The sequence below is a fragment of the Acomys minous genome, assembly GCF_964271855.1.
Source record: "Acomys minous genome assembly, chromosome: 11".
NCBI classification, from domain to species: Eukaryota; Metazoa; Chordata; class Mammalia; order Rodentia; family Muridae; genus Acomys; species Acomys minous.
The window spans coordinates 7,775,262-7,800,570 of record NC_140492.1 but is presented as its reverse complement, the minus strand read 5'-3'; the positions used below and the strand labels follow the sequence as shown (position 1 = coordinate 7,800,570).

The 25,309-nt window shown below is 47.2% G+C and overlaps 1 pseudogene across 1 annotated transcript in view; it reads left to right on the top strand.

The window, feature by feature from the left end:
- LOC311608854 (large ribosomal subunit protein eL15-like) overlaps positions 1 to 23,933 on the top strand; it is a 37,471-nt pseudogene extending 13,538 nt beyond the window's left edge. The window contains exon 2 of the transcript in view: positions 23,295 to 23,933. The product of the transcript in view is annotated as a large ribosomal subunit protein eL15-like (transcript). The remainder of the gene's footprint in view (positions 1 to 23,294) is intronic.
- Positions 23,934 to 25,309: the final 1,376 nt, after the last annotated feature.

The window sequence follows — 25,309 nt, the reverse complement described above, 5'->3', positions numbered from 1 at the left end:
CGTACGACAATGATCACAGCACCCCACAGGTGTCTGTGACCTGAGTGTGCAGCAAATGTGTGTCCTCGTCCTCTTTGCTTCACTTACCCTGTCCTCTCAGCACATGGATATATTATCTTTGTGCACACACTCCATCTACAAACGGGGCGGTGAAGGTGCCACAGGCACAGATGCTTGGAAATCCCACTTGGCATTAGATTTACTTTTTAAATTGTGGAGTCAAGACAATGTGTGCCATCCCTTTTCAGTGAACTGTCACCACAAAGTATGCGTGCATCCTTCATCCTTGGATTTATTTATTGGCCATTTTTCTCAAAGCTACTGTAATACTCAGAATTTTGAAGTCTTGGTCATGGCTCAGTTCTGAGTGGAGCTCACTTGGTGCTGTGCTTGCCTGGCATGTCCGAAGTCCAGCACCGCAGTAACTGGGCATCTATGTAAGTCCAGCACTTAGGAGGTAGAGTCAGAAGTATCAGGGGTCCAGTGTTATTTTTAGCTGTATAGCAAGTTCCAGGCCATCTTGAACTACATGGAACCTATCTATCTAAAATATAAAACTGGATGTCAAAGCTTTGCCTGACTCTTCTGGGAAGCTTGACAAATGCTGGTTAAATATTTAGACATTTTTCTTTAGAGAAAGGAGCTGAAATGTAGGCCTTTCAAGCTTCTAAAAAATGTAGTCCTATTCCTTAATGCCACGTTTAAGCACGACAGTTGCATTTGACTTCTAGCTAGACCACTTTTAGATGCAGTTCTAGACAGACCGGCTTGTTGCTTTCAAGGTCCATGTAGACAGCGTTTATCTGTTCACAACCACCACTTTCATATATGTGGTTTTATGGCTCTGTAAATAAAGCATAGAGCGATTTGGTTTTGGATTTAAGTAAGTAGCTTGGTATAGTTATTTTGAAAGTATAATGTCAAATTCTTCACTGTGCAAAGGTGGTAGATTTAAAATCCAGGGAAGGGTTCAGTGGCGTTCCACTTACTCCAGGAAGGAAAGTGTTTTGTCATGTGGCTGACAGTCAGGAATACTAAAAAAAAAAAAAAAAGTCAGGGGCTGGGCACAGCAGTGCAGTCCTATAATTCCAGCACTTTTGATGTGAGGGCAGAAGGACCAGGCAGTCGGGGCCTGCTCTGCCCACATTTCAAGTGTAAGGTCAAGCTGAGCTACGTGATGTCCTGTGGGGGTTAGAGAGAAAGGGCAGGAGAGCTAATTATCACAGATGGGGGGGGGCACCAAGTGCCAACTTAAAAATCATCGTTCCCTATGAGTCAGTCTCTGAGGATGGTGGGCTAGGGTGGTGATCCGCAGTCAGCGTGCATCGCATCACCGTTAGTGACCAAGTGCGTGGGTGGTATTGGTCCACTGCACTGCATCACCTTGTGATGTCCTAGCACCTTTGCGTAAGCACCCTTCTGATGTTCCCCCAACGGTGGAATCACCTAATTCCACATTTTGCTGAACACACTTGTGTCACTGAGCAACAGATCACCATATTCCTCTGCCTTCAAAAGGAAAGAACATGGAGTTTCTGAGATTTTTAGACTCAGGGCCAATCTTGTCGACCGTCTACTGCACCAGACTGTCGGAAGCAGAGACATGAGAAACTGAGCATCTGAGAAGGAACTGGGAGTTCTCCGGCTGCCTTCCTGGTGCTCTTCATCGCCTAAATGGGGAAGAGATGAGACATACATATGTCAGCTCCAAGAGCTCAGGAGACTCATAGACAGAAGTTCACCATAGGACTGGGGGAACCTCACAGCGGCAAAGGGCGTCTCTAACATGCACAGATTCCTGGATTCAAAAATCTCTGTGTGTCTCTGTGTCTTTGTCTCTACCACCCTCACCCCCATTATGAAAAAAAAATCTGTCTTATCGTGCTATTTTCATGACAGAGAATGTCAGGGCTGATTTCTTATGAATTCTTTACCAAAAACTGTGTCACAGCTGCAAGAGGCAACCTCGTACGGACTGCGTCCTAACAAAAGCCAGAACACAACCACCCCCACCCACAGAATGCCTCAAAGCGCAATGGCTGGGGGAGCAATGCCTGCTCTGTCTTTCACTGTAGTTTAAACAGAATAGAGTAGGTAAAATTAGGTACAAAAATATATTATTTTCCCCATGGGACTTAACATAATTAGTTCATTTTGATGGAGGGGGAGAAAAATCCAGCCCAGGAGTATACTGTTTTCTCTAGAACTATGCCATACCAAAAAAAAGAAAAAAAAGAAAAAAAAAAGAAAAGAAAAGGGAGAAAAAAGAAAAAGCTGCCCACCACTGCAGCATAGAAAACTGTCTCGGCCCCTCATTTGTGAAATTGTCACCACAGGAACAAAGAGCTTCCCTCATGTCTCTCTTTTAGAATGCAGGCCGTATTCAGCCGGTGGACCCTTATTCACTTAGGAAGCAAGCCTTGCGTCCCCGCTAGGTAGCGGGCCATGGGTCCCACATAGAAGAAGGAGAGTCATGTCCTTGTCCTTCTGAAACTCCCTGGGCTGTGAGGTTGTGATGCACAGGGGCAGTGGAGACCCAAAAGTGGAAGACAGAGTGACCTAGCAACTCTCAGCTGAGTCCTAGCACGTGATTAACCGATTCATTGGTGTATCTAGCTCTTCAAGGTAATGTGCTGCTGCCAGAACAAAACTGGGAGCCTAGACACAGACTCGCCCAAGAGGAAGGGTATAAAAGCAAGCATTTCAAGGGACAGCCCACTGCAGACCGATGCTGAAGCAGGGGCCACCGCAGGCAGCAACAAACGCAATAGCTAACCTACCATAAACATCACACCTCAAAGGCAGCCATTAGCTAAAGAACGCAAAACAGAAAATATTTAGAGAAAGCAAGGAAGAAAATATCTGTGAGCGTGACTTAGGTCAAGAGTTCTTAGGAATGACAACAAGAAGTAAAGAAACCAGTTGGGTTGACCTCATCATCAACATCCGCACTGTCTGCTCCATGAGAAGGGAAAAGGATGAAAAGATAAAATGGAAGAGAAACAGAAGCTGACAGTGTAGCTGTAGCCAAATACCCATCAAGAAGCAGCACAGGGCGTTGAAGAGATGACTCAGAGGTTAAGAGCTCTGGTTGCTCTTCCAGAGGACCCAGGTTCAATTCTTAGCTGGCTCCATCCCATGCCCTTGGCTTTCCTCAGGAGGCATTCTGTGTCCCCAACATCCTGAGGTCTCCATTGTAACTTGAGCATTATGTTCACGGCTTGGCACAGTGGCCTGGCTGGCAAGGGGTCCCTTCATGGATTCTGACACTGCCATACCTCGCTTGGCTATGGTGGCCATCTGGAAGCCCTTTCCTCTTGCATCTTTTATGACTGTAAAACCAGCAGTGTGTGCCTGGTGCTGCCTGGATCTGCTGCTGCCTCAAGATGTAGCCTCAAACATTTTGGATATGACATTCTTTATCTGTATGTGAACGTCACAGATTAGACAAATGACGTACGTAAGAACCCAGCAGTAATAAAACATACCAACTTAAAAAGACATGGCCAAAACACTTGAGCAGTTTACCAAAACTATATGGGTGACAAGCACATAAAAAGATGTTTACCATCTGTCATTAAGTAGATGAAAATTAAAGCTACTGTGAAGTACCACTGCACAAATGACAGGGCAGATAAAAATAAAAAAACAAATGCTGGTGAGGATGCAGAGAAGTTGAGACATCTAAACACTCCCCATGAACTCAAGCTTGACCATATGACCCAGCAAACCTGCTCTTGAGTGTCTACTCAGGAGAAACGTCAGAGTATGCCTACTCAGAAGTCTGTGAGCTAGAAGGTTCTATCATGATGGACAAAGACTGGAAATGACTCAAACCCCCATCATCAGGTGCATGGCTCGACAAATTGTGTATATCCGCAGTGCTGTGAATGGCCGACAGCTATAGAAAGGAACAAATGAGCAATCCCTACAGTTTCAGAAAACATATGGCACTGAGGAAAAGTCAGACACAAAAGACGGCATGCTGTACTATTTCCTTCATGGAACAGGAACAGGAAGAGAGAACAAAGACCTCCTGGAGCCAGGGCTATGGAGAAGTTGACTGCAAAGGAGCATAAGGAAATTTATTTTAGATGATAGAAATGTGATTATGCCATAACTATAAGGGTGGTTACATGACGATATTCATGTGTCAAAACCAAAAACTGTACATTAGGTTCACTTTTTTTTTTACCAATTTTATTGCATGTAAATTATGTTTTAGGAAAGCAAGAATATATATATATGTATGTATATATACACACATATATACATACATAAACATCAAGAATATATACACACATATACATGTAAATATACATTATACAGCACAGTAATAGGGTGCTTACCTAGCATACTGAAAGCTGTGGTTTGATTCCCAGTGACACACACACACACACACACACACACACACACACACACACACACACCTGATTTCTATCAGGCTTGGTGATGCTAGCTGTAAGTCCCAGCTGCATGAGAGGCACTGAAGTAGGAACATTACCAGTTCAAGCCCTTCCTGGGCTGTAGAGTGAGTTCAAGGCACACCTGGGTAACTTGATAAGTGTTGTTTTAAACAAAATCTTAACTGTTCGATTTCATCAATAAAGGCTCGGGAGCCAGAAAGCACCCATTTGACCTTCCTCCTCAGCTGATGTCCCAGATGCAAAGCACCGTCTCCTCTCAAACACCCTCCTTCAAGCAGAATGCTCCTCTTACTCTCTTCATTTTTGTTTGTTTGTTTGTCTTCCTTAACAATCCTGCCAGGCAGTGGCAGTGCATGCCTTTAATCCCAGCACTCGGAAGGCAGAGGCAGTCAGATCTCTGTGAGTTCAAGGCCAGCCTGGTCTACAAAGAGAGTCCAGAACACCTAGGGCTACACAAAGAAACCCTGTCTCAAAACCAAAACAATGATGATGATGATGATGATGTTGATGATGATGATGACCCAGTGTTCACTTCCTGTCAACTAGCTGACCTATGGTTGACTATTTAATTCTGTTTACAATATTCAAGCAAACAGATCTTGGATTAAAGGTATGTGTATGTACTAGGGCTGAGCCACTCCACAACTAGAAACCAGCTTTTCTAGTAAATAACACAACTGCAGGGTTCACAGTGTGATCAGATATCCTACAACAGGTAAGACTTATCTAAAAATGGGAGCAAATGAACAAACAAACAAACAAAGGTGAAAAGAACTCGGGGATACAGTTCAGTGGTAGAGCATTTATTTATTTATTTTTCTTTTCTTTTCTCTCTTCTCTCTTCTCTCTTCTCTCTTCTCTCTTCGTTCTCTCTCTCTCTCTCTCTCTCTCTCTCTCTCTCTCTCTCTCTCTCTCTTTTAGACAGGGTTTCTCTGTGTAGCCTTGGCTTTCTTGGACTCACTTTGGAGACCAGGCTGGCCTTGAACTCACAGTGATCCACCTGCTTCTGTCTCCCAAATGCTCGGATTAAAGGCCTACACCACCACACTCAGCTGGTAGAGCATTTATATAACAAAGACCTAGGTTCAAATCCAAGTATATTTTTTAAAAAATTGGTGGGGTGGAAGAAAGTGACCATACATGAAGCCAAGAACTGGAAGGTATCAAAATATACCGCATAATTACCAAGTTGTCTGTTGTACGTTTTTAGGTTTGGTTTTCTAGCTGGGCGCTCATTCTGTAACCAGGACTAGCCTCAAACTCAAGGCAATCCTACCCCTCAGCCTCCTGAGTGCTAGGGCTACAGAAATGAGCCATGAAGCCTTACAAGCTGCCATAATTGTTCAAGTGTTCCACTGGTGCAGCAATAGGCAAATAGCCTGATTGACATCAGGAGTCCCAAAGCAGAACAACGTCCATAGTAAATGGTGTCTTAACTGAGCGAGCAAAATGGACTCTTCAGTTTGTACAGAGCAAGTCTGGATTTCATTCAAAAAAAAAAAACTATCTTCACAAGGCACATCATGCTCAAAAATAGAAAATGAATTCTCTAAGCCTTGACCTAGCTGTGAAGGCTCACGGTGTTCATTTCCTAACCCTGTTAAATGTTTAGGAGCCCACTGATTACCCTATGATCAGATTTTACTATAAAAGAAAAGAGTGCTATTACCAGCCACGCTGATTGCAGTCACCACTGCCTTCTGATGGGAATGGCACCATTTATCTCAGTGGGAAGATAAATATCTAAATTGTGCCCTTCCACCCACACAGACAGGAAGGGAGCGGAAGTACTGAAATGTCAAGGTCCCCGCTGGCCGTTCTGGGATGTCAGTGAAATCAGACAGTGGATGCCTGGCCTGAGTTAACCGAGTTCCCTAATGTTCCTCGGCATCCCATAGAGGAGCGTAGAGCAGAACCTTCCCTCAGGCCCAGAGGACTTCCAGCTTTATAAAGGGAAACTACAGCTTGGGAAAGAGAGTGATGAGAAGTTACCAACAGCAGACAAGCCCGTGGACTACCAAAGACAAGGAGAGCTAATGGCTGATCTTCACAGTTAAGCTGTTGGGGGTCTGTGGCGTGAGCAGCCCTGCTGTCATGCCAAGCCCTCAGAAAGAACTTCTCACCCTGGGTAATCTCGAATGCTGGATGGTTTTGATGAGATCAGCAGTGTCAGAGGGACATTTTTCATTCCTATTCCTTCTCCCCACATGGGCAGGGCGGGCAAGGGCCTAAAACCGTGACTAAGGAACTCCTATAAGGAAACCATTTAACTGGAGTTAGCTTACAGGTTCAGACTTAGTCCGTCATCATCATGGCAGGAAGCACAGCGGCGTACAGGCGGACATGGTGCTGGAGAAGGAGCCGAGAGTTTTACATCTGGACCAGCAAGCAGCAAGAAGAGAGAATGAGACACTGGGCCCGGCTTGAGCATCTGAAACTTCAAAGCCCACCCCCAGGTGACACACTTCCTCCAACAAAGCCACACCTCTTGATAGTGCCTATGATGAACCCATGGGGGCCATTTTCATTCAAACCACCACAGGCGTTATCCCCAAGAACCTAACACCTGTCGCCATGTTCCAGCTCCTGAGGGTTCTTTCACCACAGGAAAGGCTCACTCTGCTTGCCATATGATGCTCCCATCATACAGCTGGGAGACAGGGTAGTGGTGGATAAAGAACTTTATTGTGATGAACTAGCTAATGGGAAGAGGGCAGGCATCCTAAGGAGCCAGCAGAGCAGGGTGCTGATACAAGGGTAGTTTAGGAGACGAGATCAGATTGGTGGACACCGTCCCACTATGGAGGCTGTGGACAGATGAGGCGCATCCGACCCAGCTTGCTTATCATCGAAAGCTTTCGGGCCCTGTAAACCTCAAGGACAAAAATCATTATTGTTCGTATTACTGAAATCCCCACTGGGAGGGGCGGGTAGCATAGTTGTGTTGAAGATTCTACAAAGCTAAATGACTGATTAGAATTTCATGGTTATGAAGAATCCTGCAGGTTGAATTTCCTTGGGTCACTCTAGTCCCTTTCAGTGCCACCCATTGGCCAGCCCTTCGACTGACCTTAGACCATTAAATCTTTAAAATATGTCCTTAATGACTAGTTTCCACCAAACACATCTTTAGATCACACCTGGGATCAGTGGCCAAGTTTCGCTGCTGTGCTGTAATGTGCTTACCCTATGTTGTCATCAATGGATTTGATAACTGTCTTGATTTTTTTTTTTTTAACTTCCCTTGTTTTGGAACTAATAAAATCTCATATAACCGCTGGGTATAGTGGTGCACGCCTTTAATCCCAGCACTCAGGAGGCAGAGGCAGGTGGATTTCTGTGAGTTCGAGGCCAGCCTGGTCTACAAAGTGAGTCCAGGACAGCCAAGGCTACACAGAGAGACCCTGTCTCAAACACCCTCCCCCCAAAATATATATCATATAACTACGTGCACAGTGGAATGTGTCACGGGCCACTCCTATTTGGCTTGAGGGTAAATGAGCTCTCCTTGGCTTTGACATGAGAGCTGTTGCATCAGCAGTTCCTGACACACTCACTACACAGTGGGCATGCTAGGGCAGGTCCCCTCCCATGTACCCTCTCGCTGGTCAAACCCACAGCAATGGAAGGAACCATACTGCACCTCAGGGCTGTGGAAGATAAGGGTGAGCGAGACCAAATCACAGATCAGGCCGATCTGGCCCCAGTGTCTGCTCCACTTCAGCCCCAAGCATTCAAACTTTGGAGAACAAAGCACATTCCAATCGCTGCAGCCCCCCCCTCTCCCACTTGCTAGGAGGAAGGAGCATGTGCCAGCGTGGCTGGTCCCCACACTTGTCTCTGAAGTCCACCCGAGTCTAGATCTGAGACCATGCTGTTTAAGTTGGTTTTCCCCTCTGCCACTTTTACCCACTTCTATCTAGATCTATGGTTCTGTTAAGTCATCACTGGCCCTCCCCGCCCGCCCCCCACCAAGGCACAGTCTTCTTCTCTTCCGTTCTAGCATTCATTTGACTTACAAGTCTGGCCAGGATAACAGGATGTGACTTACTCAGCCACAAAAAGACACCCAATGTCTATAGTAAACATTTCAAGACCCATGCAGGTGTGCTGGTAAGGCAGTTCAGTGGGTAAAGGTGTCTACTGCCAAGCACAATGACCTGAGTTCAATTCCTGGAATACGCACACAGTGGAAGAGGAGCACTGACTCCAACAAGTTGTCCTGTGACGTCTACATGTGTGCATTGCATGTGTGTGTGCACATAGACATGTACACAAACTAAATAAATGTAAAAATCTGTTTTTAAAATCCACCCACAGGGGTCTAGAGAGATGGCTCAGTGGTTAAGGGCATTCATCACTCCTGCAGAGGACCCAAGTTCAATTCCCAGAACCCACACAGTGGCTCATAACTATCCATAAATGCAGTACGAGGGACACGATGCCCTCTTATAATCGCCAAGGACACCAGACACACACATGCAGGCAAAACACTCATGCACATAAAATTAAACAATAAAAGCAAAAATAAAGTATCCATATGGAACAGCGAGGGGAAGGCTGAGTCCCTGAGAACCATTCCTTCCAGAACTCAGGATCGAGCGCGCCTCCGTCTGGCTCTTGTCCCTCCTCCATCACTGTGTCGCCAGAGTTCACACAGGCTCTTTGTCTCACTAACTGGTCTTCAGAATTCCAAAGGCCTGTGCTGAGACTCGAGCCAAGGCCACCGGCACCAGGACAGACGAGCTGGTGGCTGATGGGAAGGGGTGGGAAGTGCCTTTCTCTGAGACGTTCCAGTTAGACATGTGCTACTTGCATTCAGAAGGCCAGTATATTTTACCCCAGAAGAAAAAGAGATGAGTTACTTTTGACCAAAAAGATAGCCAGTCACGGCTGGCGGCTGGCTGCAGCCCAGTGTGGATGGGAAACCCTCCAACCCCAGCAAGCACAAGACCTTTCTCAGGAATTCCAGCTGGTGCCAATCATTTACCCTGGCCCTGGCCTTCCACCAGCTCGCGATCAGCTGGCTACTGTGCTTACTCTCTTCTACCTGATCACCCCCATTTTACACATGAGAAACTACCTCCAAGCCGCCTGGTAGGCAGAGACATGATTCAGACCAGAACCCCCAAATCTTGAGCCCTCATACTTGCTAGGGCTTTGGTACCTTTCGCCATGGCTACGGGCGCCATCCCCCTTGCAGAGAGTGAGCCCAGCATGAGGAAAGCCACTGCTCTGCAGAGGCAAAAGGGCGGACACTGATGGAAGAACACCATGCACCCAGGGTAAGTCAGAAATGATACCTGAGGGCAATGGCTTCCCAGCAAGACCCACATCATGGCCTAGAATTAGGGACCACAAAAGAATGCATGTATTTAGGTCCTAACTCCCAGCATCCAGAATGTTACTATATATGAGGATAAGTTTTTAAAAATAATAATTGTGAGCCGGGTGGTGGTGGCACAGCCTTTAATCCCAGCACTCAGTAGGCAGAGGCAGGGGGATCTCTGTTAGTCCGAGGCCAGCCTGATCTAAAAAGTGAGTCCAGGACAGGCAAGGCTACACAGAGAGACCCTGTCTCAAAAAACAAAACTAATAATGATGATGATGATGATGGGGCTAGAGAGATGGCTCGGAAGTCAAGAGCACTGTCTGTTCTTCCTAAAGGTCCTGAGTTCAATTCCCAGCAACCATCTATAGTGAGATCTGGTGCCCCTCTTCTGGCATACAGACACACATGCAGGGAAAATACTGTATAAATAATAAATAAATAAATCTTTTAAAAATAATAATGATGATGATGATGAAGTTAAAACGAGACTTTTACGGTGGGACACAGACCTTCACACACAAGACTTGTGAGGCTACACAGAAGATGCAGACACATGGTAACAGTACTAGTTCCTTCTCTGTTGCTGTGATAAAAGACCAAGAGCAAGGCCCAGCTGTAGAAGGTGGGGTTTATCCACACTAATGGCTCCAGAGGAGGAGACCATACTAGCAGGGGAGGCGTGTCAGCAACCTAAGAGCTCACACCTTCCCCTGCAAACAAGAAAGCAGAGTTCAAACTAGAACTTGAGTAAACATAAACTCCTAAAGCCCTCCCCAATGACACATTTCCTCTAGCCAGACTCCACCCTCCAAAGGTTGCAAGACCTCTCCAAATAGCACCACAAATGGAGAAGACCAAGTATTGAAATACATGAGCCTATGGGGCGGGGGGCTGAGGGGAAGTTCTTGGTTTCTTGTTCAAACCACCACTAGGACATTCTGAGATGTCTAAGCTTGCAGAAGGCATGAGCTCCCTTTAGCCTTAGACTTAGAGCCTCTAGGACTTTAAGCAAACATGTGTCTGTTATCTAAGCCACATGGTCCAAGGCATTTTCCTATGACAGCCTGGCAGTTGACCACAGCCACCCACACCCCAGCCTCTGATGCTTCTTGTTGAGACATCTGCCGTGGTGCCAAAGGGCACTAACATGGTGCCGCTGGCCCAAGCTCCCAGAAAGACGGCACTCGGGGTTGGAGAGAGATGGCTCTGGGGGTTGGTACTGGATTTTTCCTCTCTCCACACTTTCCATGATGCTGTACTTGTTTGATATACCTTGAAGTGCTGAGCTAGGAACCGGGCAGGCCAGGGGTGCTCAGTGAAGCTCCCTTTAAGGTAGCTGAGCGTGAAAACACACACATTCCATTTATAGCCAAACATCAATGACTTTGCTGCTTGTTCAAGCCACTGGGAGTGGAAGGCGGATAAAAGCAATGGCTGAAACCCTTCACCTTGCTCCTTTTCTGTCCAGCCCTAACAAGGCCAGAGATCGAAACCAAGTGTGCGGATGGAGCCCTTTCCTTCTCCGTGTGACCCCTAAGACACACTTCTGACCCCAGCAAGTCCCCAAGCCTCTCTAACTCCTCACAGCCGTTTGATGTTTATTTAATCTTTGACCCAGCAGCTACTTCCACCTCAGAACTTGGCATTCTCCGGAAAGAAAGGTCTGGGCTCCGGATTGCTCTCTCCCTCTCCCTCATTTCTCCTATTGTCAAAGCATATAGACCATCCTTTGTTGGGAGCAGTAAATTTGACCTATCCCAGGGTTAGGAAGTTACAGAAATCAAGAAACCAGAAAAACAACAGAAAAGGGCTGTGGGCTGTGAATTTCTAAGCATTTCTGTCTTCTTTATACAAATAAAATTACTTTTTCCCCTACCTTGCTTTGGAATGACCCCAAACTAAACCCAAGATCATTTGCCTGGCTGTCATTAAGTCTCCCTGACCCACCAAGACTCCAAGGCCCACTGGCAGACAAGCATGTCGAGTACTGCCATCCTACACAGTATTTCAGGCTGAATGTTTGAGGGGGTGGTGCTGTCCATACCTGAGGGGGGTGGGGCTGTCCATGCCAGAGGGGGCGGGGCTGTCGATCTCTGCTCAGCCTCACCAGCCACCAGCAGGCAGCTTATTCTCTGCTTCTGTTCAGCCAGACAGTGGGCAGCCCAAGCCTTGTACAGACCGCTTCCCCCTCATATAAGGGATCACAGATGAGCAAAACCTCACTGTAAGTGCAACAGCTGTGCCCTGCCCCCCCCGCCAGCCCTAGCTGGCAATGTTTGTGGCTCAGGTGTGTATAAACTGTGACCTTTATGAGTGACAAGAAGGAACCACAGTAGGTCCATCCTCAATAGGAAGAGAAGAAGTCATACCAATGTGCTGTCTAGTACCAAAATTCTAGCCGCTACTTGTATGTGTAAATACACTTAAATTTATTTAAAACTCAAATCTTGCTCCATCTCTTTTTTTTTTTTTTTTTTTTACAAAATGTAAACATTTGTGCTATTTTTAAATAGAATATACTTATATTTATCATGGCACTATTTATAATCCCTATTGTATGGAACCAGTATAAAAACCTACCAGCAGGTCAATGATTAAGAAAATATGGCATATATACATGAGTGGAATATTATGCAGCCATAAAGAACACAGTCATGTCATTGACAGGGAAACAGATGAAAGTAGAAGTCATTAGTAAGCAAAACCAGTAAGATGCAGAATGACAAAATTGCCTGTTCTTTCCCTGTGTCAACTGACAATTTTAAGTGACTACCTGAAGTACCAGGACTATTTATAAAATAAGAGGACTAAGGGGAGGAGGGAGAAAGCTGGGAGATGAGGGGGTAGTTGGGATCCCAATATATGCAATGTCAGTGAGTTCAATTACCATGCATCACCATCATTTTAAAACCATAAACTTGTAAAAGAAATTAGTAGGACAGAAGTTTGGTACCAACTAAAACTCTAACCCGTAACAAATCCCTAAAGTATTTACAGACAGGCTTCAGGGTCCCTTTCTACCCACTGAGATCAAACAAGGCCACCTTTAAACTGACTCTCAGCTTTCCTAGACTTTGGACCTCCCCCTTGAGACTCTGAGCCTCCTGTCTTTTTCACCCCTGATGGTCTGTCACTCACACCGGCCTCCCTGTGACCCAGGGACGGCTGCCTCTGTCTTCTCCAGCTTCCTCAGAGCCTCTGGGACGAGCTTCGATTCTAGATGAATGGGATGGATGTGGGACAATCTTATCTCCCTTCCTCCTTGGCTTGATGACTCCTTGGGCGACCTCCCTCCTCTTACAACCATCCAGGACAAGAACCAGAGGCCCAGATGCAGCAGAAAGAGTCCCGCGAAGCAACAGTCTTTCACCGGGTGGAAAACAATGACCCAGAACATCTCTGAGAGTCCTGTTCAACTCAGCCCTCCTGTCCCACTCTGTCTGTGGCCAGCCTCCTCCCTCTCTCCCACAGGCCCTCTCTTCATGTGAGGTAACCTTGATGAAACACCAGCTTACCCACCCACCACCCAAAGCCTCTAAAGCTGAAGTCTAGAAAGCCTCTATGCCTAAGGTAAGGTGCCCCCATACCTCTCTTCAGACCTGTCACATTCAAGAGCATCCATCTCTCTCTCTCTGACTTGCCAGTCAATACAAAGATGAAATCACCAAACACAAGAAAACTATGAAGCCAAACCCAAAAGGCCGTTATGACCAGAGTCTTCCCAGGCTCTCCTTACTGAACCAGAGGCCATTTTTATGCCTCCTATGCTGGGCAAACGTTAGAAGCCTTTGGGGGCTGGTTAAAAGCAGTTAGATCGCTGTTATGGGGGACTCCCAATCCCAACCTCTTCTCCAGGCGGTCACCAATACGGTTCAAAACTTGGTGGAAATGCTTTGATACAGCGTTATGGTCAGCATCGCATAGCAAACTTATAATGGTTCAGGAACTTTGAATGACCATCAGGGGGCCGTCCACAGTGAAGGAAAGGCTCTGGAAAGCTCTCCACCTCAGCATTTGGTTCGGCCTCTTCAAACCCAGCTCACCACGGCCTGAAAGATGCCTTCCTTTCTCCGTCATCCAACCCAACTGAGCTCCTGTCACCCCACGCTCAGCCTATCAGTTAGTTCATTCACCTTCCACCTTTATACGGGTTCTGGGGATCAAACTCAGGTCACCAGGCTTGCACAACGAAGTGCCTTTACCTCCCACCCCACCCCCCCGAACCATCTCCCTGGCCCTCGAGGTCAATTTTGGGGAGCCTGGCCAGGAAAGGAAAATGCTTTACCTTGTAGGCAAACTCAAAAAATGTTGTCTCCGTTAATTTGGGTTCCTATGTTCTTCTAACTCAAAATATTTTCCTACGTGGATAGGAAGAGCTATCGTTCTATTTAGAGGCCTAGAGAACTGTGAGATCACTACAGGCTTCCCTGGTGTAAGCTGGTGGTGTCAGACCACTCATGGATGTCGGGGGGGGGGGGGTGGCTCATGGCCTCCACTCTCGGGACTCAACCCTGTCTATCCCTGTACTCGGTATGAGTAAAAGATCTTCTACTCAGGCTGATCTCATCTGGTCTCAGCAGAACTAAGAGAAGGGGTTCCTCTTCTATCCCAGTGTGTGCATCCCCAGCAGGACCTAACACTCACATTGGTAGCCCATGAGGAGCACTGGAGGAAAGGAAAATGCCAGGCGTCTTTGTGTGTGGTCTGTGGTATTTCCTCCACGGCTTTCACACTGCACTGAGAAAGCGCAGGTACTTGGAACACATGCCACCCCAGCCACTCAGCTGTCTCGTGGGGGTTAATACAGGCTGCCGATTTTTTTTCATCCATATCACCCCACCCCCAGCCCTCTCCCATGTGAAGCTGGAGTTCCTGGATTCTTTATCAAACATGCTTTCCCAGACTCCCCTTCCAGCAGCTGTTTTTTATCTTGAGAGCGGGTTGCCCTTTGTCTCTAGAGCTGGACAGCATCAGACCTGACATGCACTGCAGTCTGACAGTCGCCTTAGCGCAGGCTCCTCCAGGGTAGTGGGGAGAGCGCCAGGAGACCACCCACCACCGAATCACACGGCAAGCTCACTGCCACCTCCACCAAGAGGACCTTTGCGAGCCAATTGTTGCCCTGGCCTCCCCTTGTGACGACTCAGAAGGCAGACACGCAGTCTGATGGGCCCCAAACCTTCCTGTTGTCCCCCCACAAGTTCTCATTTAGGCACCTTGACTTCCCAGTCACCTACCAATTGGCTCAACAACAACAATGAAACTGGAAGGGGCTGTTTTTAATAGAATTGCTAACATCCTTTGGAAAAAAAAGTAACAACTCCTTATAGAAATAAATTGCTTGATAACTTTGGGTTTTAGCAGGCTTCATTTTTTCTGATCGTTGTAATGTGACAATTAAGAAATGGAATAGAGAGGTTGGAGCTGTGCTTAGGGTTGTGTCTGATTGAGAATTAGGAGCTTGTCTCTCTTTTGCTTTCTACTGTGTCCATCCCACCAATGAATCACAAACAGAACCAGAGGGAGCAATGGCAGGGACCCTCCAAACTCGTGCAACCAAGACTGTGCATACACAGGCACATGCACATGCACACTTCACCACTTATGGCAGAAAGGGCTTGGGAAGAGCCGGAGACCTGATGCTTGGAGTTCAGTTTCTGTTGGTTTGGTTTTTCGAGACAAGGTTTCTCTGTGTAGCCTTGGCTGTCCTGGACTCGCTTTGTAGACAAGGCTGGCCTCAAACTCACAGCGATCCACCTGCCTCTGCCTCCTGAGTGCTGGGATTAACGGCATGCACCACCACACCCGGCTTGGAGTTCAGTTTCTGGTACTACACAATATTGTGAAATGCCAGTGAGCTACATATGTGTATTTGGTGTCCATAAAACAATACAGAAAATGCAGTTAGCTGCCTTTTATAATTGTCTATAAATAAAGTGTGTAAGCCTCAATGCGGAAGGTGTGTACTGTTACACTATTAGTGGCCATTTCTGGCTACTTGAGGCTCATTTTATCCTGCGTTTCCATTTCCTGGACTTCCATGTTGCTCACTTTTCAGACACTGGCTCAGGCCTTCCGGGTTGTTCTCCCGCATACTGTGTAGGAGGGTGCCCTGGACTTCTGATCTTCCTTTCTCTGGCCTGCAGTTGCAGTGTTAGAGCACAGGCACACACCAGCAGGCTGGGATTGTGCTGTACTGGGTATTGAACCCAGGACTCCGTGTATGATAGGGAACCCCTGAGCTAGACCTGGGTCCCCACGTCTGGTTTGGTTACAGCAAAGTGCATTTCTTAGGTAATTTATGAGAGTTGTGAAATTATTTTTACCAGGCAGCCTATGTGTGGTTAAAGAAAAGCACATTTACACCTGAGATGGGCACACTTTACAGTATGAAAACAGTGTGATGGCAATTCTTGGTTATCACCTTGACTACACTGAGAATTAGCTAAAACCCAAGCAGCTGGGTATGCCTGGGAGGGACTTTTCCCCTCAGTTAAATCATCTGAAGTGGGAAGACCCACTTTTAATGCAGATCTCTTCCAGTGAAAAGATGCACCTTTAACCCAGATCTTGTGAGATGCGCAGCTGCAGCACTAACCTGGGCCACGCCTTCTGCCGGCAGCCTGCATAAAGACATGGAAAGAGGAAGCCTGTTCTTTGCCAGCTTGCTGACAAGGTACTCAGTCACTGGCGTTAGAGCCGACTTCTTCAGGATTGTTGTGCAGGGTGAAGACCGGCCGAGGCATCCAGCCTTGTGGACTGAGCAACTACTGGACTCTCGGGCCTTCTGTTGGTAGACAGCCATTGTTGGACGAGCTGGTCCACAGCCTGTAAACCTTTGTGTGGGGGTGTGGGTGTGGGTGGAGAGGGAGAAGGACAGAGAGAGAGAGAGAGAGAGAGAGAGGGGGGGGGGGATTTTCATCCTATATCAGCTTTCTTCCTCCAGAGGACCCTGACTAATGCACACAGCCTTCCCAGTTTCTCTTACCATCATTGGTCAAAGCTAAGCATGTTCCTCAGGCTGGCTGATGTCTCCCTTCAGCGAATGTTTAGGAAACAATTTGTCATCAACACATTTTTTTCTGTCTTATTTATTGTGCTGGGATTGCTTCACATGACCCTGCTCAGACATAAAGCAAAATGGCTGTGCTCTCTACTAGACAGAATCGCAGTTCCCCTAACACAGCCAGCTGAACCGTTCCTCCTTCCTCAGAGGCAGCTGCAAAGCCTTGTCCCCTCGGTCAGTTTGATCCTCTGAGCTGCGGCACCCTCTCTGATCCATCCTGACTAGATCCTATCCCACAGCCCAAAGGAGAGTCTTTCATCTAAGTCTTCAGACTCCACTCTGGCTGGGAAAGCATTTGTTCAAAGAAGTTCCCACTGTGAGGCAAGGTGGAGGGTGACAAACACGCGGATGACAGGGACAGTGTGAGTCTGTCGTGTTGCTAAATTATGTATGAAACTTCCTCTTCCACTGTGTAATGTGTCCCAAATTTGGACAATAAACTTTTTAGTCCTAAGTGCAGGAGCAGCATTGCGGGGGAGCCCTTCTGCTCCGGGACTTGCACCTTTCATTACGAGTGTTGTGGCCCATGCAATTCTCATCTGGGTTTTTTCTGAAAGAATTCTGAATCTCTTGCTTTCTAATGTAGACAATGACCCGGGGCATTTCAGACTGGTGCCTGGGTGCATTTTGAATATGCTTGTAACTGCCCACCAGGAGCAGGTCAATTCAAACGCTTATGTCAGAGGGGGAAAATTAATGTGAATGAAGCATCCTTAGTGAGGAAAAATAAGCAAGCTAGGCAAGGCTCCTCAGTCACAGACCATCTCCCCCACACTGGCTCTCTGAAGAGCCGCATCAAGACCAGATTCTCCCAGGCTTCCCTTCAGAGAGAGAGAAAGGCAGCCCCTGTTGCCTTGGAGACGGTGCCCAGCAGGCTGGCGGCGTCACGAGACTTTGTGGGTCCTGCTCCAGGGCTGACAGCCAATGCTGACTAATTCAGTGTGACTTGGTTATGGCTTTGTTGGGGACACAATGATGGAGGGGAAAGGATAGGGAACTTGGGCACGTGGAATGACCATGGCAAGATAGCTTTCTTTAACAGAGCAAGTTATGACAAGAGAAATCACTAGCGTGTTTTGACAATCATGATGTTGACTGAAATGTTGGAGACCGGAGACGCTGGGAAACAAAGCACTCACGTGCCAGTGTTTGAGTTCTATTCAGAATCCCATGAGCCGACTCAAAAATATCTTCAGGACCGGCATGCCACCTGCCAACCAGCAGCAGCGTGGGCGGCACTTCTATTCCGAACCTCTTTTTTCTGGTCTCCGGCTCTAATAAGCAGGCTGTGGTCGATGTCCACCAGGACACAAGTGCTTCATGGGAATCTCCGCCTGCCCAGGTGTGGTTTCCACTTCAAATCAGTATCAGCTGAGTGGCTCTTCTCTGAGATGCTTGGGGAAAGAACTGTTTGATGTTTCAGATATGTTTAGGTTTTAAAATCTTTGCCTGGGGAACGAGAGCAGAGGCTGAACAGGAGATCGATACCGCTTCCATACGCATCTTCGCCACACTGAGCAGAGGTAATGCCGCACGATAATTTTAGCCCTCCAGCGTTCTCGCTGTGACCTATCACGTGACACTGGCCGATGAGGTTACGTTCATGGGGTTATATTATACCTCAGAAAGGTCTTTCTTTTTTTCAGAGTTTAGGCTTTCAGAGTAGTAACACTGAACCTTCACTTAATTAAAACAAATATAGCAGGGCCCCAAGAGAAGCCACACAGCAAGCGTGCCTGCTGACAAGCCTGACCACTAGAATTTGACCCTGGGGAGCCAGGAGAGAACTGATTCCTACAAGTTGTCCTCTGAGATCCACACATGTGCTGTAGCATGCACCCCCCCAACACACACACATAAACACACACACACACACAACGTTACAAAAAGTAACATAACATTTTCTACTTCTATTTAAAAGTAAATTTGAAAAGTCACTTTACAGGTAATTCGAGTCCAATTCCTCCTTACACAGTTGAGGATACCAACACTGGGAGATGAGAGGCCAAGGATACAAGTGCACATCTGTCAGAGGTGTGACAGGAGCCGGACCACAGAGCTCCAGGCTCCTCTGTCTGGTGGGACCTCACAGAACCAGCTTTGCCTCTGCTGTCACGTTGAGCATAATTTAATCCACGAATGCAAATGTGTGTGTCAGCAAATGGAACCGTGAAGCACAGGCCATCCTCGGTACCCACCCACAGGGAGGCCATCCTCGGTACCCACCCACAGGGGGGCTGTCCTCGGTACCCACCCACAGGGGGGCCATCCTCAGTACCCACCCACGGGGCGCCGTCCTCGGTACCCACCCACAGGAGGGCTGTCCTCGGTACCCACCCACAGGAGGGCTGTCCTCGGTACCCACCCACAGGGGGGCCATCCTCAGTACCCACCCACAGGGGCACTGTCCTCGGTACCCACCCACGGGGGGCCGTCCTCGGTACCCACCCAGGGGGGGGGGCATCCTCGGTACCCACCCACAGGGGGGCCATCCTCAGTACCCACCCACAGGGGGGCCGTCCTCAGTACCCACCCACAGGGGTCTCTGCTATAAAGTGGCATTATACTCTGCACATAACTGAGGCACATCTGCTTATACTTTAAGTTACCTCTCAATTACTTTTGATCCCCAACACAATGTAAATGTTATGCAAATGCTGTTATATGCTATTGTTTAGGGACTAACAATGAAAAGGAATCTACAGATGTTCAGTACAGATACATTTATTTTCAAGTACTTGTGGAAAATGGACAGGGTGTATGTGAAAGAGGGCGGGTGGGGGGAGAGACAGAGAGAGGCATAGGAGAGAGACAGAGACAGAGAGAGGGAGAGAGAGGAAGGGAGGGAGGAACAAGGGAGGGAGGGAAGGAGAGACAGAGACAGACAGAGACATAGGGGAGAGAGAGAGACAGAGAGAGGGAGGGAGGGAGGGAGAGAGGGAGGGAAGGAGGGGGGAGGGAGGGAAGGTGAAATGACACCACCACAGTGGAGGCCAGAGTTCAACCTTGGGTGTGGTCATCTTCCTTGTTTTTACATTACGACAGGGTCTCTCACTGGGACCTGGGGCTCACCAGTGAGGCTAGCTTGACTGGCCATTGAGCCCAAAGCTCCTCCTGCCTCTACCTCCCCAGTGCTAGGGTTACAGGCGCTCATGGGCAGCCCTTGCTGTGGGGCCCAGGGATCAAGTCAGGTCCTTATGCTTTCAAGGCTAGCTGAGCTCTCTCCCCAGTCCCTCCCATACTTTGCAAAGGGTCCTCTGACCTCATGCTTGTGGAAGCTGTCCATGCACTTGCATTTTGGAAAGCGGACTAGCCGAAGGTGCTTTTGGAAGCCCTGCTACACTGGCAGTAAAGCACTGCCCCCCTTGGCCTTCCAAGGAAACCTGAGACAGGGAGATGAAGGGAGACTCCCAAGGAGCCTCTTAGGAGCCAGGCCTTTAGTGGGGTGATTAGAAGAGCGTCTCCATGGCCCCTACAGCTAGAGTCGCCCCCCATCCTCCCAGGAGCCTACCCTGTGGCAGGTCTCCAGCTTATCTCAATGACGCCCGCCCCCCTCAGTTTCCCTCCTCTCTCCCTACATCTGATCCCTATCCTCTTTCTCCTCCCACACCTTCTCCCACCCGGTTCCCTCTCTTCATCCACTTCGGTCATCTATTCTGTTTCCCCTTCTGAGTGAGATTCCAGCATCCTCCCTTGGGCCCTCCTCACTGCTTACCTTGTCTGGGTCAGTGCACTGTAGTATGGTTGGTTATCCTGTACTATATATATATAGGGCTAATATCCACTGATAAGTGAGAACATACTATGTTTATCTCTCTGGGTCTGGGTTACCTCACTCAAGGTGATCTTTTCTAGTTTCATCCATTTGCCTGCAAATTGCATGGTCTTCTTGTTTCTAAAAGCCGAGTAGTATTCCATTGTGTAAATGTACAGTTTCTTTATCCATTCTTCTATTGAGGGACATCTGGGTTGTTTCCTGTTTCTGGCTATTATGAATAGGCTGCTATGAACATAGTTGAGCAAGTGTCCTCGTGGTATGGTGGAGCATCTTTTGGGTATATTCCCAGGAGTGGAATAGCTGGGTCTTGAGGTAGCATTATTCCCAAATTTTTTTAGAAAGTGCCAGATTGATTTCCCAAGCAATGGAGCAGTGTTCCCCTTGTTCCTCATCCTCACCAGCATGTGCTGTCACTTGAGTTTTTGATCTTAGCCATTCTGAAGGGTGTCAAGATGGAATCTTGGAGCCATTTTGATTTGTATTTCCTTGATGACTAAGGACATTGAGCATTTCTTTAAGTGCTTCTTGACCATTAGAGATTTCTCTGTTGAGAATTCTGTTTAGCTCTGTACTCCATTTTAAGTTGTATTATTGGGTTTGTTGGTGTTTAATTTCTTGAGTTCTTTATATAGTTTGGATATTAGCTCTCTGTCAGATGTAGGATTGGTGACTGTTCTACTGACAGTAGCCTTTTCCTTGCAGAAGCTTTTCAGTTTCATGATTCACATTTATCAGTTATTGATCTTAGTGCTTGAGCTGTTGGTGGTCTGTTGAGGACGTTGTCTCCTGTGCCAATGAGTTCAAGGCTGATTCCCACTTTCTCTCCTATTAGATTTAGTGTTTCTGGTTTTACATTGAGGTCTTTGATCCACTTGGACTTGAGTTTTGTGCAGGGTGGTAAATATGGATCTATTTGCATTTTCTACATGCAGACATCCAGTTAGATAAGCACCATTTGTTAAAGATGCTTTCTTAGCCAGGCTGTGTTGGTGCATGCCTTTAATCCCAGCACTCGGGAGGCAGAGGCAGGTGGATCACTGTGAGTTGGAGGCCAGCCTGGTCTACAAAGTGAGTCCAGGACAGCCAAGGCTACACAGAGAAACCCTGTCTCAAAACAAAACAAAACAAAACAAAAAGATGCTTTCTTTTTTCCATCATATGGTTTTGGCTTCTTTGTCAAAAATCACAGTCAGAAGACAGTTATGCTAGACTCCTGTCTGCAAGCACAGGAGAGTATCGTTAACAGTGTCAGGGGTTGTCTCTCTCTTATGGGGTGGGTCTCAGTTTGGGCCAGTCATTGGTTGGCCATTCCCTCAATCTCTGTTCCATCTTTATGCCTCACATCTTGTAGGCAGGGTAAATTTTGGGTGGAAGGTTTTGTGGTTGTGTTGGTGTCTACTCCCTGCACTGGAAGTCCTGCCTGCTCTCACGGGTGTGTGGTTTATTTCTGGGGCTTTGATTTGATTCCATCAATCAAGCAGTCTGTATGCCGATCGATACCATGCAGTTTTTATTGCTACTGCTCTGTAGCACAACTTGAGATCAGGGACGGTGATACCTCCAGAAGTTTTTATTGTACAGGGTTGTTTTAGTTGTTCTGGGCTTTTGCTTTTCCACAGGAAACTGTGAATTGTTCTTTCAAGGTCTGTAAAGGATTGTGCTGGAGCCTTGATGGGCATTGCATTGAATCTGTAGATTGCTTTTGGTAAGATGGTGTTTTTAATATGTTAGTCCTACCAGTCCATAAGCATGGGAGACTTTTCCATCTTCTAATATCTTCTTCAATTTCTTTCTTTAGAGACTTGAAGTTTTTGTCACATAGGTCTTTTGCTTGCTGATTAGAGTTACACCAAGGTATTTTATATTATTTGTGGCTATTGTGAAAGGTGTTGCTTCACTAATTTCTTTCTTAGCCAGATTATAATTTGTATAAAGGAGAGCTACAGGTTTGTTTGTTTGTTAAAGTTAATTATGTAACCAGTCACTTTGCTGAAGGTATTTATCAGCTGTAGGAATTCTCTGGTAGAACTTTGGGGGGTCACTTATGCACACTCTCATATCGTCTGTGAATAGTGATACTTTTGAGTTCTTCCTTTCCAATTCATATCCCTTTGATATCCTTTAGTTGTCTTATTGCTCTAGTTAGAACTTCAAGGTACTATATTGAAAAGATACAGAAAGAGTGGGCAGGTTCGTCTTGTCCCTGATTTTAGTGGGATTGCTTTAAGTTTCCCTCCATTTAATTTCATGTTGGCTATAGGCTTGCTTTGTATTGCCTGAAGTGACCACTTCCTAGCCAAGTAGGACTTCCAGTGCAGAGAGGAGACACCAACACAACCACAAAACCTTCGACCCAAAATTTACCCTGCCTACAAGATGTGCAGGCATAAAGATGGAACAGAGATTGAGGGAATGGCCAACCAATGACTGGCCCAAACTGAGACCCACCCCATAAGAGAGAGACAACCCCTGACACTGTTAACGATACTCTCCTGTGCTTGCAGACAGGAGTCTAGCATAACTGTCTTCTGAGATACTCCACCCAACAGTGGACTGAAACAGATGCTGAGACCCACAGCCAAACATTAGGTGGAGCTCAGGGAGTCCTGTGGAAGAGTGGGGGAAGGACAGAAGATCCCAGAGGAGTCAAGAATACCACAAGGTTTCCTCTAGCGGCAGCCACCAGGTAAGTCAAGGCGGATGCATACAAATACCTGCAGGAGCTATGGAGGAAGTAGCTGGACATGATATGCTTTCTTCTGAGGGTCCACTGCTGGCAATACCGCCAGCTCTCTGCACTGCACAGGACAGCCCCTCCTGACCCCTCCCCCCACACACACTGGGCATGATTATGTCATTTACAGGATTCGTGTCCACCATGGTGGCCACAAACACCCAGTTCTTAAGGGTGCAACTTAGGGCAAGCCTGTCTACCATGGTGTTAAAACTAAAATTTGCCAGAAATTTGCCAAGGAAAAGAGCTGGACACCACTGTGGGGCTTTGAGAGCCCTGAATTTTTACTGGGTTGGTGAAGATTCCACATATAAATTTTTTGAGGTTATTCTCATTGATCCATTCCATAAAGCTATCAGAAGAAATCCTGACACCCAGTGGATCACCAAACCAGTCCACAAACACAGAAAGATGCATGGGCTGACATCTGCTGGCCGCAAGAGCCGTAGCCTTGTAAAGGGCCACAAGTTCCACCACACTATTGGTGGCTCTCGCCGTGCAGCCTAGAGAAAACACAATACTCTCCAGCTCCACCATTACCGCTAACACACGTAATGCTTGTGAAATTCATACCCAATAAACAATTTAAAATAGTCAAAAACAAAAACAAAAAAACACCACAACACCAACAGAGTAAAGTAACATGGGCCCACAGGGGCTCACAGAGACTGAACCACCAACCAAAGAACTTACATGGACTGGACCTAGGCCCATGACACATATGTAATTGATGGGCAGCTTGGTCATGTGGGTCCCCTAGTGAGTGGAGCAGGGTGGGGGGGGTCATATCTAACATAGACTCTGTTGCCCGCTTGTGAATCACATTCCCCTAACTGGGCTACCTTGTCCAGCATCAGTGGAAAAGGATGTACTTAGTCCTGATGTGACTCAATGTGCTGGGGTAGATTTGTAGGAGAGTGTGTGTGTGTGTGTGTGTGTGTGTGTGTGTGTGTGTGTGTGTGTGTGTGTTCCCTTCTCTAAAGAGAAAGAGGGAGGAGAGGAGGGAGGGAGCTGCAATTGAGACATAAAATGAATAAATTTAAATTTTAAAAAGTGTATCTCTCCAACAGCCTGATACCCTCAGTTGGCAATTCCAGATGGAGCAGGTTTGAGAGAGTCAGCATTTGGGGAAGGGCTTAGTAGTGAACCTGAATTCTGGAAACAGTAAAAGAGGGACCATAGGGCTGGAGAGATAGCTCAGAGGTTAAGAGCACTAACTGCTCTTCCAGAGGTCCTGAGTTCAATTCCCAGCAACCACACAGTAGCTCACAACCATCTGTAAGGTTATCTGTTACTCTCTAACCTGTAGGCATACATGCAGGTAGAACACTGTATACATAATAAATACATCTTTTTTTAAAAAAAGAGTAACCATAATTAACTTCAGGAGCATAAGCAGAAACAATTTTAGGGGTGAGCTGAAAAACTGTTAGCAATCTGATGGGGGCTGGGGTGCAAAGGGGCTGGGGAGCCCTGACTGTAATGGTTAACTGAGAGGCTTCTGCTGCTCCAGGTTAGATGGGAACAGCCTCTCAGCTTGTCCCGTGCTTGTGAGCAGTCAGATATGGTGACTATTTAGGTGGTGAAATGCGGCCCCCTTGTGGTCTGATTCAGAAAGGGGGAAAAAAAATCTAACTCTACCTTAGTGACACACTCTTGAATGTGACAGGGGCCATCAGAGCCTCAGGAAGCACAAGTTCAGTTGCTAATTGAAGGAGAGGCCCGGTGTGTGGGTGTCTGAGACTTGGGCCACATGAGTTATCCATCCTGAGCAGCTCCAGGGTTGGGGGGTTGGAGGGGTGCCACATGGGATGCCACTCCACTTAGACCTCTTCACTCTGGGGACAGCATGCCGCAGGATGGCACTGCCATTAGACTCCTATCCTGCCAACCCAGGCAAGGCTGTTGGGCGGGGGAGAGTGCTATATTTCCTGATCAATGCTGAGACGCTGGGACCACTTCCTCCTCCAAG